Raw genomic sequence first — 20,513 nt, 5'->3', positions numbered from 1 at the left:
AAGAATATACGTACTAAATTCTCTTCAGAGGTTATAACATATATGAAAATTATAGGCAATAGTAATTTATCTAAGATTAAGAGAGAGAGATATATATATACACACACACACACACATATATATGAGGGAAAATAAAATAGACTTTAAAAAAAATTATATTTGTTCGGATCTAGATGAGCTGAGCTAATAATACGGATAACACAAAACAGGAGCCAATCCTCAAATGTGCAATGAAGTAACCAGAGTAACTACACACACTCATGGGGTTGTGTACTCTGCAGCCTCTGGGGGACTGCTGACATGATTCACATACAGCCTTTGTAAATGCCCCTCATCCCCACCATAGAGCTGTACAACCTGGTGGACTTGTAACAAAAGTTAAAGATCATAGGTAACTTACGAAAGTAAAACTTCTAACTATGTTTACAAATATTAATCAATTTGGCTGCAAAATACAGTGCGACTATATGCATTGTGAGTCAGCATGATATACAGCACAAGGTAGGCATTTAACAGGTGTTGGTCAAGTGAACACATGACTGATGAAATAAACAAGTAGAGTGTCTTCCATACTGTAAACTCATGACATCTCCAAGAAGAAAGTGAAGACCTGATCTAGGAGGAGTTAGCGAACTCTTACGCAAATCCATTTTATATTTTTACTTGGTATTTCTCATCTGGATTCATGTTCAAGATTGAGAAGTCTGGCCTCAGAGTAGCAGCTCCTTTAGACAGCTACCTGCACGCTTTATACTTCTGCTGAAGGAGGAGCTGGTCATTAGAGGGAAAGGCCCTCCACAGCAGCTGACCTGACTATAAAGAGAAAACTCAGACATGCTTCTGCTCTGGCATTGCTTTGTTAGGTGAAGGAGCAGAATTCACAGTAAGTATAACAAAGGAGTGAACACTTTCCACTGGGTGACAATGCAAAGAAGAAATGGATAGCCAGGTTTTCCAACAATAGGGGGAATTCAAGGCATTCACCCTTTGGTAATTGAGAGTTGATTGTATATATTAATAGTTAGCTGTAACTGTTAAAGTGAAAATTTAGGTTAAGAAAAAACATTGAAGCAATCAACACAATTTAATATTCATGAAATTTCTGCAATGTATGTGTTAGTTGCTGTTCAGAGAACACCGAACTAGTTTACAGATAATTTTCAATGTCTACATTGAAAAACTACTTTATTTCTAATTACTTAAGGTATTCTAAGTTAAATTTAGGGGAAAAACTAATATAAAGAGGACGATTTTGATTTGGCTAACTTATCTGTCTCATTTATAACTACTTATTGTTTATGCCAAATATTTTTTCAGCTTCTTCTTAACAAAATCCTGACTTTGGAGTAGCAACCTGACTAGTTAAAAATATTCACCTCTCCAGATATTCATGCGGTGTTTGTTTTCATGTCGTGGTTTTGAATAATAAGACATGCATGAAGCATCTGAGATTAAGTTTTTGGACAGCAATTATTTTCCAAATAAAAGGGGCAGAATTCTGTCTTTTGCCCTTCACCTGTCCTCCTCCTTCCTGCCTGGCACATGGAGGGGCAGCAGCCATCCCACAAACGTGAGGTTGGAAGCTACATGGTATGGATGGAAGTGCAGGAAGCCAGAAGAAGTCTGGTGATTTGATGACTTATTTGAACAACTGTACCAACCCTGGCCTGCCTGCCTCCTCTGTCCTCCTTGATGTCAGACAAGAAGAAACCCTTTTTTTAGTGAAGCCACTGTTATCAATTATCTGTTATTTACAGTCACACACATCCTAATTGTTAAAACAAGTAATCCTAAGTATTCAATGGTCCTTATACACAAGATACTACAGTTTACCTATTTTAACACCAGCTATTAGTGCTTCTTATTTATGGCAAATATGGTCTATCAAACACAAATATAATTGTGAGGAAAATAATTATAGAAATGAGGGGACAGGTGATCCAAAATAGGACTAAGAAAATATATAACAAGGTGGTAAAATATATATTGCCATATTTTCCTTGAAAAATCAAATTCAGCAAAATTTCATAGGTATCAAGCTTTTTATCATCCATTTAGAGAATAAGACAAAAATAGACCATCTTTTTTTTTTTTTTTTTTTGAGACAGGGTCTCACTCTGTTGTCCAGGCTAGAGTGCAGTGGTGCGATCTTGGCTCACTGGAAGCTCTGCCTCCTGGGTTCAAGCGATTCTCTTGCCTCAGCTTCCCGAGTAGCTGGGACTACAGGTGCGTGCTACCATGCCCGACTAATTTTTGTATTTTTAGTAAAGTCTCGGTTTCCCCATGTTGCCGAGGCTGGTCTCGAATTCCTGACCTCAAGTGATCCACCCGCCTTGGCCTCCCAAAGTGCCGGGATTACAGGCACGAGCCACCGCGCTGAGCTGAGCATCTTTCACTAATCTTGGTATAAAAGGCTAATTATGCTGTTAAGATGTAGCTAATTTAAGATTAAAATAACTTTTAAGTCTGATACGTTTTCCTTTAAAAGCAATACGGGAGCATCAGTGGAAAGTTGAGGATAGTGGTTTCCAACCTGCATTCCCGATCTACATTTGGGGTCCCCTGAAGGAAATACTAGGCAATAATAATGAGGATATGAAAAGTTATTGCAAAGTATCAAAATGAATATTCACAACTATACATTTTACTAAGCTCACATACTTTCCAAAAGAGCAAATATTTCTGCTTTGGGCTGAAATTATGTCAATTTAGGGTAATAGCTATCTCATGTAGATCAGAAATTCTCCTGTGTTTGCGTGTATTTGTCTGTGTGTCTGTGTGTGTGTATACGTATGGTATATTTACTTGTAACATATGTCACTAATTAAAAGTTGAGCAATCAATCATGATCACATATCAGTGACTTCTTTCAGTGAATAAAATCCTTCAGACAAGGGGATTTGGGGGTGTCCCAGCATCATCCACTGTAGCAAATGCATGACACTGAGGTTTCCTATACTATCAAGTGACTCTGAAGGTCCTTGCATGGTAGCAATCTGATATTTTGCTGAGGCTTGAATTTAAATCACTTTGCAGAAAGTACGCCTGGAACAAAGTCCAGCTTCTGAAATCCTTAAGAGTATAATTTTTTTTCTCTTCTTATTTTTGGATATATAGGAATTCTCCTCAAGTGATTATTTAAGGTACACTTCAGGTAAGCTCATGGTAACAGGGTAATGTAATATACGGTAAAGTTCCTTTTAATGGCAGAATGTATTATTTTTTGTGGCACAGCAGTCTCTGTTGGTTGGTCATCCCACCCCCATTTCCAGACACCTTTTTCCTTTTTTGCCTCTGGAGGAGAGGCTAGAAAATCCAGTAAGTTCTTACTTCCTAGCTTTTGAGGCCAGGATTGGCTATGAGCCAATTCTGGACAATGAGCTATGTGTGGAAATGTGTTAGAGCCTTCTGGGGGAAGACCTTAGCTTTTACTGGTAAGATAAATAAGGCTGGCGCTCTCTTTTCCCTCCTTTTATCCCTTCCTGTTATGTCTAGATCTACTGCAAGATGGTCAAGTGGAAGAAGTCCAGAGAATCAGAGATACAACCAATCTGATATCCACTGAAATCTCCCTCCTCTTCCCTGCTAGCAGGTGCCTATATCAATACAACTTACTTGGTGAGAAACAGGAACTTTACTTCTTTATGTCACCAATAGCAGGGCTTTCTTTCTTTCTTTCTTTCTTTTTTTTTTTTGAGACGGAGTCTCACTCTGTCTCCCAGGTTGGAGTGCAGTGGCGTGATCTTGGCTCACTGTAACCTCTGCCTCCCGGGATCAAGCGATTCTCCTGACTCAGCCTCCTGAGTAGCTGGGATTACAGGCGTGTGACATGATACCCAGCTAATTTTTGTATTTTTAGTAGAGATGGGGTTTCACCATGTTGGTCAGGCTGGTCTCGAATCCCGACCTTGTGATCTGCCTGCCTCGGCCTCCCAAAGTGCTGGGATTACAGGCGTGAGCCACTGTGCCTGGCCACCAAAATAGGGCTTTCTGTTATCTGCAGCCTAAAGCATTCCTAACCAACACAAATTGTATTATGAATTAATTTAGTCCTGCATTTAGATATTATTATTACTGACAAGATATTCTTTACTTTTAAAAATTTTTAAAGAATTTTCATTTTCTGAGTACATAGTAGGTACATATATTTATTGGGTGCATGAGATGTTTTCATACATGCATGCAATGTGAAATAATCACATGATGGAGAATGGGGGTCTCCATCCCCTCAAGCATTTATCCTTTGTGTTACAAACAAGCCAATTACACTCCTTTAGTCATTTTAATGTATGTAGGCATTATTGTCTGAAGGGGTCTGAAGTTGTCCCTTAAAATCTTCAGTTATTATTTGCTCTATTCTAGGGAAAAAAATTACATGTTATACTGATATTGGTGAATTAGGATATATTGATGAGAGTATCCAGATAATTCCCTAGAAAATACTGAGTCTATGATACATGCCAGTAGGAGAGAAGCACATAGCTGCCTTTTAGCTTATCCATTTCCCCTTGCTTGCTCAACATGGTAAGTACTCTTCAGATCTTAATTTGTTTTTGCAAGTGAATTTTCTTACTAGGAAAAGAAATATTTCTGACAGCTAAAATGACTATTCCAGTTCAGTGGGAAATTACTAATTATGCCTTGTCACAGAGTAATGCATTTTTGTTTGTCAGGTATAAGTGTGGTTATTGAGAATCAGCAGCCCAGGAGCCCAATTGCCCCTGAAGAAACTTTAAAAAAAAAAATCAATGAAATTCCTGAATATAAATTCCTGAATACAAAAGTTCTTGGAAATCTTAATAAGGTACTAACTTTGCTTTCTCTCCCCTTACTCCTAAGACATTACCTAAAAAAGCCTCCTTGCTTTCTTTATCACAAATGAATGATATCACTAGTAAAAAAAATGAATAAATTGAAATTGGGAAACAATTTGAAAGAAGTCTATTTAATCACGAGTGTGTCATTATTTTCAAAGGATTAAGTACCAAAAAGCTTTAAATAAAATACCCAAGACACCTCCAATCATTGAGAACTTAAGATTGAGGAATTAGAAAAGTATAATAAAATTAGTTTCTGTTTAGGTAGGAATTTATCTAGTCTGTTTATCTGAAGTCAAATGCAAAAATTCTGAGTTTTGAGTGATTTATGTATTTAAACAAGTCTAAAGTGACCTAGGTTCAAATATAGACTCTGTTCCCTACTATTTGCCTCAAAACCTCAATTTTCTCATCTACAAAATGGAATAATATCTATTCTTTCAGCCTCACAGGTTTTTGAAAAATGAATAATTTATACTTATTTTATTCATACTTGGGTACACATTTTATTCAAGACTATAATCTTTTCTTCCTTTTGAGAAATTCTAGTTCACAAATAATGTCACTGTTAAGATAGACTCTTATTACCTTATTAATGAGGTTGTTACAATGAGTTAATTTATTTTCCTCCTTCCACCTTTATTCTAGCCATCACTTAAAACCATGCATTTCAATATTTTCCCCAAAGAATTGAGAAGTCTTCTCTTCTGTCAAATTGGCACTATTTTCCTCCACATTATACTTTGTTTTATTTTAAAACTTATTTTGTACTCATCATATATCTCAGAAGTCAAATTTTAAATATACCACTTCCAGACCTGTATTTTACTTTTTATCTGCAAATTACTGCCCCCTAACCCTAGTGGCATTAGAGCACTTTCCACCTGATTTCAAATCAGAGTTTTCTACATCCTTGAAACTCAATTTTCTTTCTCTTATTTTTCCAGTGGACTTTTAACACTCAGAGAAGCACAGAATCTTAAGAGGGCTGACCAGTAATCTGAATCAATACTGGCTTCTGCCAGGATCTTTTACCTCAAACCTCTAACAATTCTTTTCTTCAGTGTTTAAAAAAAAGTCAATCTGATTTCCAAGTTGATGCTTATTTTTCTCCCAATATGTTGGAAGCGTTCTCAAAAACCAATTATATGAGTGAGTTTAATCGGTCTGTCTTCATGCTTATTTACTTTCACTAATGCATGTATGTCACAAGACATCGTGATGCACAACCGCTAATTTACTTTGTGATCAGATCCTGATGATCAGCAGTTCCTACTTGGGCTTCGTATTAATGAGTTTTTCCAGTTGACTCTAAAACATTTCTGTGTCAGCATTCTTTCTCACTGGAGAAGGCAAGGAGTTGAATGATGGCTGTGTTCACTAGGGCTCACTAGCTAGAGGCTCCGGGATGAGAGAAGGCCTGAAGTTTAGCCTAAGAACTTGATTAATAACTGACAGAGTTGGTGCCATATAAAATATGGTGGCAGCCTCTTTTATTACAGTATTAAGAAAAACATCCTTCCTCTGGTTTAGAGATTATATTAGTTATCTTAAATGTTTGAGGTTCTTTATGATGCCCTAAGAATTTTACCTTCTTAAAACCAAGCATCAGACTGAAGGACATGCTTAGAATAGCTAGAACCTTAAAGTTTCATATTTTTATTGACTATTATATTTGTTGAATGTATTTATTTTATCTTCACCCCCATCTTCCTTTTCTTTAAATGAAGTCAGCTTGTAAACTCGAATCCTTTGCTGCTGATACAAATTACAATGAGAGCAAAGTCACCTCATAGGACTGCGGAGTCATTAAAATTAGGGCATACCATGACATTTGCATGACATTTCTGCTTTTGAGCTTGCTTTTGCTCTCCCTGCTGCCTGGAATGCCTTCCCCTCTCTTCTATAGTGATCCAAATCCAACCAATCCTTCTGAAGCTCAAGCCAAATCCTTCCTTGATGAATACAGCCCAGCTGATCTTGCCCATCTCTGAGCCCTGTTGCCCTATTGTCTGTGTCACACAATCAGAGGTTAGTGTTTATAAATCACTTGATCTTAATTGTTTCCCGTGTGTAAGTTTTACCCTCTCTGAAATCTATGCCTTTTAATTTTGTGGATCCTCACAGTACCTTATACAATATCAGTACATAGCAAGAAGTCAAGAAATAGATTTTATGCCATAATTTGCAAGAGCATATAAATGTTAAAAGAGTCTGTTAACAGTGTTGGCTGAAATGGAGAAATAGCACTGTGACTATAAAAGAAAAATAAGAAACAGGGAAGTTTAGAATGATTTTTCCCCTTTGAAAATAAATCCGAAGTATGCATTTGTAAATTTTCAAAATGAGCTACACTAGCTTGAGTTTTAGTAAAAACTCTGAAAAAATAAACTGCAGATATTTCAGATTGTTTGGGAGGAATGCCTTGTTGTCTTTTATTGTCTTCTTCTTTTGCGTATTAAGATTGAGGATGAGATCGTTTTTGTTGAAAATCCTTTTAACAGCCCTGACTATAGGGGCAAGTCAATAACAAGCCCTAAAACTGGCATATCTCATTGAAAATCACTTATATTCCCTCAACCTGAGTCTGAAAACCACAGGTTCCAGATAAATCAACAAAAAGAACACCACCATTTCTCATCTCTTCTTTCCTGGTTGAATCAGAGACCAAATATTGAAAAGAATCCTTTAATTGCCAAAAGAATGGAATCAGTAGTTCAATTCTAGTTAAGCCAAAATCATATTTCTTGAAATTAGTCAGAGTGAAGTAAGGGAGACAGGTCAAAAGAGGTACAAGAATGCAATAGAAAATAGCAACAAACACCACAGTAATTGCTACCACTGACTGGGTACTTTCAGTGTTCTAGGCACTAAGCTAAGTATTTTCCATGTATTAACTCTCTCAAAACTATATGTCAGTATATGTGACTACAGGGAAATTATAAATTAAGCAACAAGTTGCTATGACTCCAATGAAGACTACAATAATTGTATTTTTGACCTATAATGTTTGCATGGAGTTAGGAGCTTAGAAAACAGAATTCATTTTCATTTATTTATTTTGGGTTGCCATCTCATTATTATATCTTCTTAAAATACAGCTGCATCTTGAATTAAATAAAATAATGTTCACTTTACTTCTTGTTCTAAATTCAGTGGATTTTCTGTGTTGAGTTAAACAGTTGCCAAATTCCATTTCAGCTTTCAAAATTTATTCTAGAGGTAACTGCATTTTAGTGTTGAATAAACTCTATTTGGTGGGTCTCGGAGACATGAAATCAATAGACATTTAGTCAAAAATTACTTTTTCTTCCTTGAAATGGAAGTCTAAAAGGCAAAGAACAATCTGATAAGAAGCTATGTCTTTTCAAGGATTTGGTGATATAATCTTAGTATAAGAAACATTTTAACTTTTTAGTATGATGTTTCTAATGAGTCTTCTGATTGATACCTTATAGGATGTGCACGCTGCTTTTAACAAAAATCAAAAGTCCTTCTCTCAAGATTTATGTTTTATATCACAGATGAAGTACCAAAATGATAAAAATCTGTATGAACAGAGGATTTCTAAACTCTACTTGATAGTCCATTTAATTTAAAAATATGTATTTGATAAAATTCACCTTTGAAAATTCCAAAGATTTGAATAATCTTTTAACTTTACTACAATAGCATAAAACTTGCACCTAATAACTATTGTGTTAAAAAGAACACTGAATATTAATTTAAAAATTAAGATATCTCTCTTGTTACTAATGTTTTCCTATAATATATTGTTTTTCCTTTTTGTGAATAAAACAACGAAAAGTGATCTCAAAATAATTATATTACATTGAACATCTCTTCGGTGAAGTCTCGGTATATCAGCAGCAATTTCTACTTTTTCTCTGAAAGTAGAAAATCAAAAAGCACTTGAGATTTCACCCTAATCTACACATATCAGAAATCATGCATTCGTAGGTAGAAAAGCAATGTCCAAATTACATGAGCACATCAAAACCCAAGGAAGAAAAAGAAGCTACAGAGCCCTTCACATTAATTTCCAAAGTAAATAACCCAAATGGTTACTAACATTTAGAGACTGATGATCAGATCTTCCAACTAGAAAGTGCATCGATTCCATGTATCACCCCAATCTTCCCTGAAGGCTCATGTGAGTACAGATAGACATTTTGTGCTTAATCTTGGAAGTCCTTGCTTTGTCTGAGCCTCTTGTAAATATATCTTACACACAATAATGTGATGAAACTCTATGTTCACACCACTGAGACTAATAGTACAGAACCAATTACCATTCTTGCCTAAAAAATGAAGTATTAATTTATTTGAAGTAAGCTATTGGTGCTACCTCTATGCAGTTTCATTGTTGTTTTTCTCTGGTTGTTCTGAGGAAAGCAAAGGTTAAAGTAATCTGTCAAAACTTCAGCATTAATGCCAGCAAACACAAGCAAGAAGTAGGCAAACTAAGGTTTATGATCACATATGTAACAGGAATCACCAATTTACAATAGATACAATGAAATCACTTTTTGCAAACCTGTAATTTATATGTATGTGTGTAAAAAAAATTTTCAAATAATAACAAAAATATTCTAATAATCTCTGAAGATCAAAACTGGAAAACAAAAAGAGAAAACACTATATTTGTGTTACTAATTACTTTAGGAAGACCATATCATCATTTATTCAAAATTTATTTTTACTGAGTGGAAAAATGTGGATAAGCTGACTTTTGTCAGTTGATCAAAACAGACAACTAATATGATTTAAAGAAAGCATATAATTGCATTTTAAAAGAAATCATAAGATTATGTTCACAAAATCAGTGCAAATTTCATTGTATGACTTCTATGCTCTCATGTCTAATACTTAAAAACTTGAACAAAGATCTCATTTTTGTCTTTAAGAGTCTCTCTCTATATATAAGTCAATTTAACTTAGTATCCAATTTGTAACTGCTAGAAACTTTGCATTTCCATACAGCTGCTAATTTTCAGAGAAAAATTCTAGTTGTTTCAAACCACTGAACACGATAATAGCAAAAATGAGACTGATCATTAACTCTAGTAACTGCCTTTGCCTTCATCTTAGGCTTTTAGTTAACCAAAAAAAAACCAAAAAAACTAATGGCTGTTACCCCCGTCAAAGAATTATTACTTAATTTAATCTGTGCAATCTTGTGGACAAATTCAATATTCAACTACCACCTCTAATGCAGATGACTTCTAAATCTGTATTGCTAACCTTGACTGATCTCTCTGGAGCTCCACTCTTATTTTCTTTCTCATAACTTGACCCTTCTTTATGATTCTTTCTATTAAAGGCACTACCTTTCTTCTGATGTTCTAACCTACAAGTCTCAGGTCAGCTTTGGGTCCTTCCTATCTCTTGTTTCCAAATATAAGAAAGTGTCAAGTCCTATCCACCTGTCTCTGCCACATGTTTTATAACACATTTATCATTTGTGTCCTATTCTCTCGAACAATCTTCTTCCACTTCTCATTACTCTTTGTCTAAAATAACCTAGTAAATAGTCTACTTGTGCCTTTGCTTATCCTTAAATATTGGCAATTCCTTGGGTTCAGAACTTTTATATATTCTGTATACAGATCCTTTGTTGGATATGTGTTTTTCAAATATTTTTAGTCTGTGACTTGTCTTTTCATTTTCTCAATAGTATCCTTTGAAGAGTAAACATTTTTAATTTCAAAAGATTTAATTTGTTGATTTTTTTGTACTTCCTGGTTTTAGTGCTCTAAAAAGTTCTGGTTAACCCACTGTAACGAAAATTTCTCCCATTTGTTTTCTAGAAGTTTTATCGTTTTAGCACTCACATTTAAGATCTGTGAACCATGTCAAATTAGCTTCTTATATGGTGTAAGGTATAGATGGAGGTTCTTTTTTCTTTTCTTTTTGCATGTGGACATATAATTGTTCCATACTGAAGGTTTATAAGAAGTGAAATAACATAATTTTACTTTAAAATGTTCATTCTGTTTGCTATTTAAATGATAAAGTAAAATTCCTTGGCAAGGACTTTCAGGACATAGTTCCTGATTGCACTGACAGTTATCTACTGCTTTTGCTTGGACCTCCTCTTATGTTCCTTGCTACTTCCATATACTCCCACTGTTTTTGCCCCACCACCTTTGTCACCTTGATTACACCTCCTTGGATTAAAGGAAGGAGCCAATGAAGAGAGAAAATCTGAAGACAGAAGAGAATGAATCATTAACTAATTGAACAAGGCTCTGAAAGAAATAGTTGGGTACAGATTCAGAACACAGAGGAGCTTAGAGAAGGGAATAACATATCTTCTCTAATATCCACCTCTTTTCCTTCATCTCTTCTTACTCTTGATATTCCTCCAGATTCATAAAGAATTACCCCCATGGCAGTACCTTGGGCTTTCAATCTACCTCTATATTGTCTTTTGGTAGGATTCTATGCCTAGTTCCAGAATTTTCAATGCCTGCAATTTCAAAAGAAGCCCTGACGGCTGATATACTCTGAAATGAATTGATTGCTCCAGTATGTACTCACATCCAGAAATATAATTTTTAAGAAAAATTATTTGTCAGCACCTGAGAATAAAATGTAAAGCAATCAATGGACCCTGTGAGTTGTCCCTCTTTGCAGGTATTGCTGTAGCCATTTCAACTGACATGTAAGTTCCCAAAAACAGAGGTCAGGACTTTTCATGTCATGTATTCCCCTACATAGTGCTTAGTGTGACTTCTATGACTGCAGTGCACTGAATGCATCTTAACTCACTGAAGACAATTCACAAGAAAATAGTTGTCTTTTAACACTCAAGTAACAACGTTATGGTCATAGGAAAAGGTGCTTCCTCCTTCTCATGCTTTTGAAACAACACAGAAGTGATTCGTAATCTGCCCCCTCTGCTACAGCCAGATGCTCTGAAATGCAAGCTAGAGGGGCAGATGTATAATCTGGGAGATGATCCAAATCCATGACCTCCTTGAAGCCAAGGGTATTGTGTGTGCAAAGTCAGTTCTGGATGCCATGCCCAGAAATTTTAATTTATAGAAACAAAGGAGAAAAAATACAGAGAAAGAAGAAGAAAAATAAAAGCCTACTAATATCTTCAGCTACAATACGTAACTAGTACATCATCTGTTTTACTTAAGTTGACCAAGGTAGTATCCTAGAGAAATAGTGGGGTTTCCCTAACCCTTGTAAACTCTAGTAGGAAAGGTAGCTCTTCAGCAATATGACTACGGGCTGTCTTGATCCAAATTCTCAATCCATTCTCTTTGCCAAACTCACCACTTACTCTATGGTAACAGTCTTACATGACTGGTAAGTACCACAAAAATTCCACAAAAGTATTAGGATATCTAGACTTTAGAAATATGAAAAGCCAAAAATCATTCGGTGCAAAGCAGAGAACATATGAGGAGAGAGACTTTTGTCAGAATAAATAGGACTGGTTTTGATTTGTTTTAGTACCTAAAGGACTTATCAAACAGCCTTCTCATGCACTACTCTTCAAGTGTGGTCATGACATGGAATTCACTCTGAAGAGCATTCCAGGGGTTCAAAAAGAATTCTAATTAGTATCTGATCCATGGTCCACATGGGCAAGGACTACAAATAGCCAGATAAGACTCTTTTTCCCCATTTTACGATAGGGTACATTATAATCTGATAAAAACTCCTTTGTGAACCCTATTTTATTTCTTCCTATAACAATGAATCATTACAAGAGTCTCTAGACAGAGTAATAAACCATAGCTTGTAACTACAAATATAACGAGAACTTTTTATTATGTGGTTTCTTATTGAAAGGAATTTTCCATTTCAAACTTTCTCAGCATATTATGACCATCACTTCCCACTTTGTTCTTTTGTCATATGGTTTTCTGTATATTTCTAAGGAGTATTTTATATTGGATTGTCTTGTCAAAAGAGATCCAATGAAATAAAGCCATGTATGGCTTCATGTGTGCTCTAATCTGCATTAAACACAATGGTTTATTTGAATTCAGTCCTTTTAAAAGAATAATCATTCATTCATTCATTCATTCATTCTGCAAAGACACAACGGTGGTATCTTGGAGGATGTGGGAGTCAAAGTCAAAAGTAGGAGAGTTAAATCTGCATTAAACCCAATGGTTTATTTGAATTCAGTCTTTTACAAAGAATAATCAATCATTCATGCATTCATCCATTCATTTAACAAACAATTATTAGACTCTAGACTTCTGCTTCCAATAATATATCAATTCTCAAAATATGAATAAAATTCTGCACGTGACCTCACATGCCACAAATAGATCTTGGATAGATTAAAAATGTACATTTAAGTGGGTTGATTTGTTCATATGAAATTAAGGGAAATCCTTAAGGAAAGCCCTTCAACAAGCAAAAAACAAGTGAAAAACCAAGAGTGAGTGATGGTAGGCAAGCAAACTTGCAATTTGAGATTTTGCCTTTTAGGTAAATGCTGAATCTAGGAACCTGCAGTTTGGGGAGGGGACACAATGGTGGTGTTTTGGAGGATATGGGAGTCAAAGACAAAAGTAGAAGAGTTAAAGCAGTGACCCTCAAGGGGCTTACAACCTTAGCAGAAGACTGGGCTGAAAAGCCTCATCCCCTGATACATTTCCTTAAACAAAGCCAGTCTAAGAAAATATGTCTCATCTCTGGCTCTAGATAGGAAAAACAACAATAAAAAAAAATCACCATATTCCTTTGAGAACTTGCAACCATAATACTGACCTCTTAGAGGTATTAAATCAAATTTATTTTCTCCCAATCAATTAAACTGTCAGACAGGAAATTATACAAAAGTGATCCCAGGTTAGCAGTGTCCCGCCAGTACTCCAGAAGAAGCAAATCTAAATCCTCTTTGAAGAAAAGCACATGTAAATCAGGCTTCCCAAGATTCTCATACATTAAAGCCAACCAAATCTGACCTCCCAAATGGAAATTACCAAACTCATAAAGAAAAAGTCACCATGAATGAGAGTCAGCAGAGATGTGAGATTTAGACACTAAACTGGAGCTAGAAGATAGGTCTGGAGAAATTAGTTCAGGTTGTACATCCCTATTCCAACAATCCAAGATCTAAAATACTCCTAAATCCAGAACTTTTTGAGCACTGACATGATGCTACAAGTGGAAAATTCCACACGTGACCTCACATGCCATTGTTTGTTGTTGCTGGTGTTGAGCAGCTGACATAGGTATTCTGGTGATGCCACTGCGCTGCTTTTTTACCTGAACACATTATTTTTCACTGTATTAATGGTATTCCTATTTTTTGTCATTAACTACTCATGTGTGTAAGTATAAAAAATGATATTTTATATGCTACCTAATGGTAGCATATAAATTTAGAGTTGGGAATGATGGTGATGCCAAACAACCACAGACTGACTACATGGGTGGCTGAGATAGTGACACTTTTGCTTTCTAATGGTTCAATGTACACAAACTTTGTTTTATGCACAAATTAGTAAAAATATTATCTAAAATTATCTTCAGCCTATGTGTACAATATATATATTAAATGTAAATGAACTTTATGTCTAGACTTGGGTCCCATCCCCAAAATATCTCATTATGTATATGCAAATATTCCAAAATCCAGAAAAATTTGAAATCCAAAGCATTTCTCGTCTCCAGCATTTTAGATAAGAGATACTTAACTTGTACTCAGAATAGAGTGCAGAGTCAAGGAGGCAGAAAAATATCAAAAAGGATTTAACACACATGGTTGAGAGGGTATGGCCTAAAAATCATTTTACTAAATAGTAAAAATTCCACAAAGAGAAGACAGAATGAGCAAGAGGCATAGTGACAGCCATAACATCCCAGAAGTGATAAAAAAATTAATATAAAGCCATAGGAGTCATACCATATACCAAGAAGGATAATATAAAGAAATCTACACCAAAACCTAGACTGTAGTGAAAGTGAACATCAAGGACAAAGAGAATTTAAAAGTAACCAGAGGTAAAAGACTTACCAAAGGTAAAGAGAAGACAATTAGACTGATGGTTGACTTTTCAGAGCAGAAACCATAAGACAATAGAAGAAGATCTCCAATGTGCTATGAGTCTAACATCATATATCCAACAAAAACTAGTTGCCAAGGAAAATACATGTTCTAATAAACAAAACAGTGTCATAATTAGACTAGCATTAAAGAATGTCTGGCAGGCATACTTCAGAAGGAGGAAAAAGACCTAAGAGGTAAGGTAGAGATTCAAAGAGAATGGCGAGTTAAGAAATTGGTAAATACTTGGGTAAGTCTGAACAAATATGGAATGCATAAAACATTGAAATTAATATGTAATTTGTGGGACCAAAAAAATAAGAAAGAAAACAAAATGGAAATCATATAAAAATTGGAAGTGGGTAAGGAAAGCTAAAGGGTTCTCCGTTCCTTGTATTGTTTGGGAGAAGGATTAGATACAGACTAATTTTAGATTTTGTTAGGTATGCACGACAAAAATGTAGTGTATAATTTTCAAATCATTATCAGGAAAAAAATGGGATTAAAAAGCAATTCAGCCTAAAATGACGAGAGGAAAAAAAGGTCATTAAAAAGGGGTCCAAATATAAAACTGAAAATAAAACATAAATCTAAATATGCCAGTAATTGCAATAAATGTAAATGTGTTAAACCCCAGTTACAATTCAGGTTGTCACAGTGAACTTCAAAACAAAATTCAGCTATTCATTAGGACAAGACATACACATAAAGCTTAAGGATACAGAAAGTTTGAGAGCAAAAATATGCAAAAAGACATATCAAGAAAAAAGATTTAGCAAGTACTACATAAAAGATGCCTGCAGTGTGCCATACACTGCTCTTGGAACTGGTGATACAAAGTCTCTGCCTTCATGAAGCTCACTTCTGGAGGTAGGGGAAACAGACAGTAGGTTGCATACATCAATAAATGTACACACACTTACTATAGACTGTGATTAGCTCTATAAGGAAGTAAATAGTAAGGTGAGAGAAATTGGCTTCTTGTTGGGTGACTATTTTAGATAGTTTTAAATTGTCTTTGAAGAAAGAACATTTGACCTGAGAATTGAATCAGAGTGAATTAGCCATACAGAGTGGAAGATCATTCTGGGCAGACGGAATGTATCTGCAAAGGCCTGAGGAGAGTTCTCCTCACTGAAGCTCTCCAGGTGATGGTGGCTTGGGAAAGGGTAGCAAGTGAGGCTTTGGGATGTATTCTCATGGGATCAACCTGATTTCCTGCTGGTAAATGTCAGGGCTTAAGAAAGGAAAAAGTCAAAGCTGACTGCATCTGGCAAGGCTTTCCAGGCCCACATGGAAGTGTACCATTGCCTCTGTTACGTTTCCCTCTCCAATGAAATGGACTGTTGGGGGACTATATTTGAAAATATAACTCAAGTTAGACTTGATTGAGAGAAGTTTATAGTTGGTAAAAGGTGAAGCTTTGTACATTTCTTGCATGGAAGAAGAAACTGTTCAACCAGAAATGAAGGCATTTGACTACGGACAGGAAAAGGGACCCAAGGTGTAGGTCATTGTTACGTATCCTGAAGGTCTTGGTAGAGCCCTTTGCTCAAACTAAGATTCCCTGAACTTTGTAAAGAAGCATGATAGAAACTACGGAAATGCTGATAGAAGCTTACAGAATTAATCAGTGTTTTTCAAACCTCAACAATTTGTGTTACCACTTTATAATACTCTGCCATTTTCATACAGCATTTTGTATTCTTATTTCCTTAAAAATAACTCACAGTTTTTGCACAAAAATTTTATTTGCAAAAAACATGTAGCAGTGCTGTAAGTGAAAAAAGACTTTTACTAATGTACATTAATTTAAATATGTAATTTTCCAAAATAAAGAGTGTTTGCTCATATAAACCATTTAAAATAGGGTATGGGCTACCAGACTACTAAATCAACCTACAGCAGTATTTTCTGTGAGGCCTATTAGTGCAGCAGTAAAATGTCTCCATCACCAGTTCGATGCCAGTATTTCTAAATATCTCTCACAGCTCACTGAGGGCATGCCATGGTATTTTACAAAACTAAAACCAAACTGTCTTTCTTTTTTTTCTTTTGCAGTTGTGGTTTGGTTTGCTTGGTTTAAAAAGGTATGCACTTTTTAAAAAAACTGATTAGTTAATAAAAGGGTTTTCATTCAAAAGGTAACTTTGAATGGCTTTGTTCTCTTTTGATGGGGTGGAATCTGTAAGCTGTTTTGCAGGGGCATGTGGTTTCTAATTATCAGTAGAGTGGGAATGATTTTGCATTTGCTTATTTTAGCAAGGAGAAGTAATCTAGGTTCCTTTAAGTTTTCTCTTTCATTTCACATATTCTTCATTAACCCCCTAATTATAAGTCTGTTTTTATTGGATACAGTTAGGCATCGTGGGCCTCTAAAAAAGGACTTTTTGTACATGGCATTGCATGGGTACCTTATTACATAAATTACTAGGACTAAGTTTTTGCCCTCTAGGATACCAAAAATTGACAAGGGGGTTTAATATTCCCTAATTACGTTTTTCCTTATGGGTTTTTTTTTCTTTTCCAGCAACCCATAAATGACATGTCTCATGGTTAAGCCTTTCTCCATTCTCTTTTCTTCCAAAATACTTCTGTGCTGCAAATAGGCCCAAACAGGTTTCCAGTGTGACTCAGGGATTCAGCCTTTCATCTCCTTCCCAGAAACTAGAAACTCCCTTTTCCTGTGGTTCTTCTGCCCATAATCTTTGCCAGTCCCCATGCTGAATCCTTCCATTTGTACAATATTTCTATTACTAGGTTTTGTATGTGATGGTTTATGTTTAAAAATGTTATTTTTTAATCCATAAATTGTTACCTAAATAGTACATTAAATATAGTCTGAATGTAAAACTCAAACACTACAGATAAAGCAGAAGGTCCCTTTGACCCCCAACCCTAATCTTCCTCCTCAATAAAGATAACCATTGTTACTTTTTCTATGCGTTTGCATTTATACATAAGCACATGGTATTGCCACTGCTTGTATTCCTATTGTTGCTACTAAACTGTGAGAAACTTCGGGGTAGAATCCATATTCTACACCACTTTGTATTTGTAGTAGCTGGCAAAGAGCCTGGTATACGGTACATGTTCAATAAATATTAGCTTACTAAATGAGTTTATCATTGGTTGCCTTCCTCTACGCAATAGATAACAGAGGTTTCCTTTCTATATGAAAAAAAGGTGGATTTGGGGAATATTAATAATATAAGGGAGCCATGACTATTGACCAAAGGAGATTAAAAAAAAAAACAGCCTGAGAGAGATCTTTGAGCCTGTGATATGTAATATAAAATATATATTTGGGTTTCCTCTCATTTCCTGACACTCAGCTCCTAAAACCCTTGGAATCTCCAAAGTGATGTATCTTTAAATGTTAATAAGATGACTGATGAACAAGAGCTCTTGAAGAGCCTCAGGATTTGGGGCTGCCTGCCAAGGGAATCAACGAAGTGACTAGAGGGTTGGAACTTTCAGTCCTACCCTCTAAGCCCCAGAGAGAGAAAAAGGGCTGAAAGTTGAGTTGCTAACCAAGGACCAATAATGTAATCAATCCTAACTACTCAAGGAAGCCTCCGTAATAACCCAAGAGGACAGGGTTTGGAAAGCTCCTAGACTGCTGAACACACGGAGATGCGTGGAGGGTGGTGCACCCAGAGAGCGCATGAAAGCTCCTAGAACCTTCCCACAACCTTGCTCTATTCATCTCTTCCATCCAGTCCTTCGTTTGTATCCTTTGCAATGCTCTTTATAATAAATAAGTAAGCCTAAGTAAATCATTTACCTGAGTTCTGTGAGCTACTCTAGAGTATTAATTGAACCTGAGGAGAGTCATGGAAGCTGTGAATGACAGCTGGTCAGAGGCTGAGTCACGGCTTAGGACTTGGGACTGGCTTTGAATGGGACAGGCTTGTGGAACTAAGAGCTTAATCTGTAGGATCTGACTCTATTGTCAGGTAGACAGTGTCAGAATTGAATTGAATTATAGGACACTGAGTTGCTGTCCACTGGAGAACTGGTGAGTGTGTGCGGGGGAAAACCATACACATTTTGGTGACCAGAATTGAAGCATTCTGCGCTGTGCTTAGTATTCTGTGTTGTATGTGTGAGAATAGAAAAAACTGTTTTTTTCCCTATCTCTTACAGGAACTGACAGGCTCTGGAGAAGAAGTGTGAGTCAAGGCAAGAAAAGTATGAAAGAACGGAACCTAGAGTCACTAGAAGTTAAACAATACTGGGCATCGAGAGAGGCTGCCTGAGAAAGCAGGGGAAGGTTTCTCTGGCAGGTGTGTCTTCAAGAGTTCAACTGGGGCTCCGAGGCATGAAAGGGCAAAATATGATTAGAGAGTAACTGTGAGTAGCGGGGAGTTGGGAACCTGTAGATAGAGGGTGATGGTGGCAAAAGACAAGGCTAGAAGGGCAGGTCATGACAAGGTGATGAAGGCATTGGTATAACTGGTTAATAATACTGAAATTCATCACATTACTGGAGCCTCAATGTAGGAACAAAAGAGTGCTTTGTGAGGAGGCAACACTCTTCTTGAAATACATGTCTTTTAAGGCTTCCTCTTACCTCTAGTAAACAGTATTCGATTCATGTTTGAAAGGCGTACACCTACACACCCTTCATCTTACATGAAGTAACAGCAATATTATGAAAACCAATACATCCTAAAATATTTGTCAGTGTTAGTTGGCAATATTATAACTTTATCAGATTTTAAAAATAAAATTTCAACTTGATATACATTATTCAACATAGACTGGGAGGTCCATTATGTAAGAGTTCACCTTCAGATTTCCCAGGTTGAGTTTTTAATGTGTACTTCCAATATTACGTGTCAGCTTAGATTTACTTGAAAAATCTTAAGATGTAAAACATTGCTAGAATGGCTAGACAGCCATTCAGTGAACACTGGCAGACTAGATTTTCCAAAGATGTTTAAAATGAAAGGTCTTGCAAGTAGGTAGCTTATAATCTCCCTTGGTCACTGGAATCAGAGCATCTCAGATTTTTTTTTAAGCTTCTCTATAACTAATTTACACATAAAATATCTTTCTTTAGAAGAGCAATTTTAAATTCCAAGTTTCCATGTAAATCTTTCTAAAATAATTAGGTGGGGACTGAAAATCTTTCTAGCTCTTTCCAAATCTATCCTTCGTAAGGGCCTGCTATTATGTAAAGCTACTAGGTATAGACTCTGATGATTTTATTAGAATATTCTCATTGCAAAAAGTGTACTGATGGTAGCCTACAGCCAAATATAAAGGAAAAAAGATAGAATTAATGTTAAAATTGTAGGTTAAAATTCAGTTATTATTCCGTCATTATGTTTTCAAGAATGTGATTTATTTCTACCCATGGTACATCCAAATTCATACAATGAAATTCTGATTATGGCATTTTAGTGTAATTTTTAAGTTCGTTACTGCTTTGTGTGGCTCCTACTCTTGTTCCTCTCCAGCTGCAGAGCTGATCCTAAGTTGGGTGTAGATAGCTCAGCCTACAGTAAAGTTTTGATGTCAAACATTCACTTTGGATTTATCAATCTTTATGTAATCGCTTAATAACATTTTTTAACTCAGATGATCACTCTGGTATTTAGAAGCACAATTAGAATTGTCACTTCTAAACCACTGTTTTCTAAATATATAAGACATATATT

At 35.8% G+C, this 20,513-nt stretch overlaps 1 protein-coding gene and 1 long non-coding RNA gene across 18 annotated transcripts in view; one reads left to right on the top strand and one right to left on the bottom strand.

Moving 5' to 3' along the window:
- PARD3B (par-3 family cell polarity regulator beta) overlaps window positions 1–20,513 on the bottom strand; it is a 1,095,492-nt gene that overhangs the window by 350,115 nt on the left and 724,864 nt on the right. The gene's annotated exons all lie outside the window — the stretch shown is intronic.
- Window positions 14,895–20,513, top strand: part of LOC116269238 — a 30,440-nt gene continuing 24,821 nt past the window's right edge. The window contains exons 1-2 of one of the 3 annotated variants that reach the window (XR_004176712.1): window positions 14,895–15,094; window positions 18,994–19,133. This is a non-coding gene — a long non-coding RNA (uncharacterized LOC116269238). The remainder of the gene's footprint in view (window positions 15,095–18,993; window positions 19,134–20,513) is intronic. The other 2 variants (XR_004176710.1, XR_004176711.1) reach the window with 2 other exon arrangements.

Source organism: Papio anubis, chromosome 10 (assembly GCF_008728515.1).
Source record: "Papio anubis isolate 15944 chromosome 10, Panubis1.0, whole genome shotgun sequence".
In the NCBI taxonomy this organism is placed as follows: Eukaryota; Metazoa; Chordata; class Mammalia; order Primates; family Cercopithecidae; genus Papio; species Papio anubis.
This window is presented reverse-complemented; position numbering and strand designations above follow the sequence as displayed.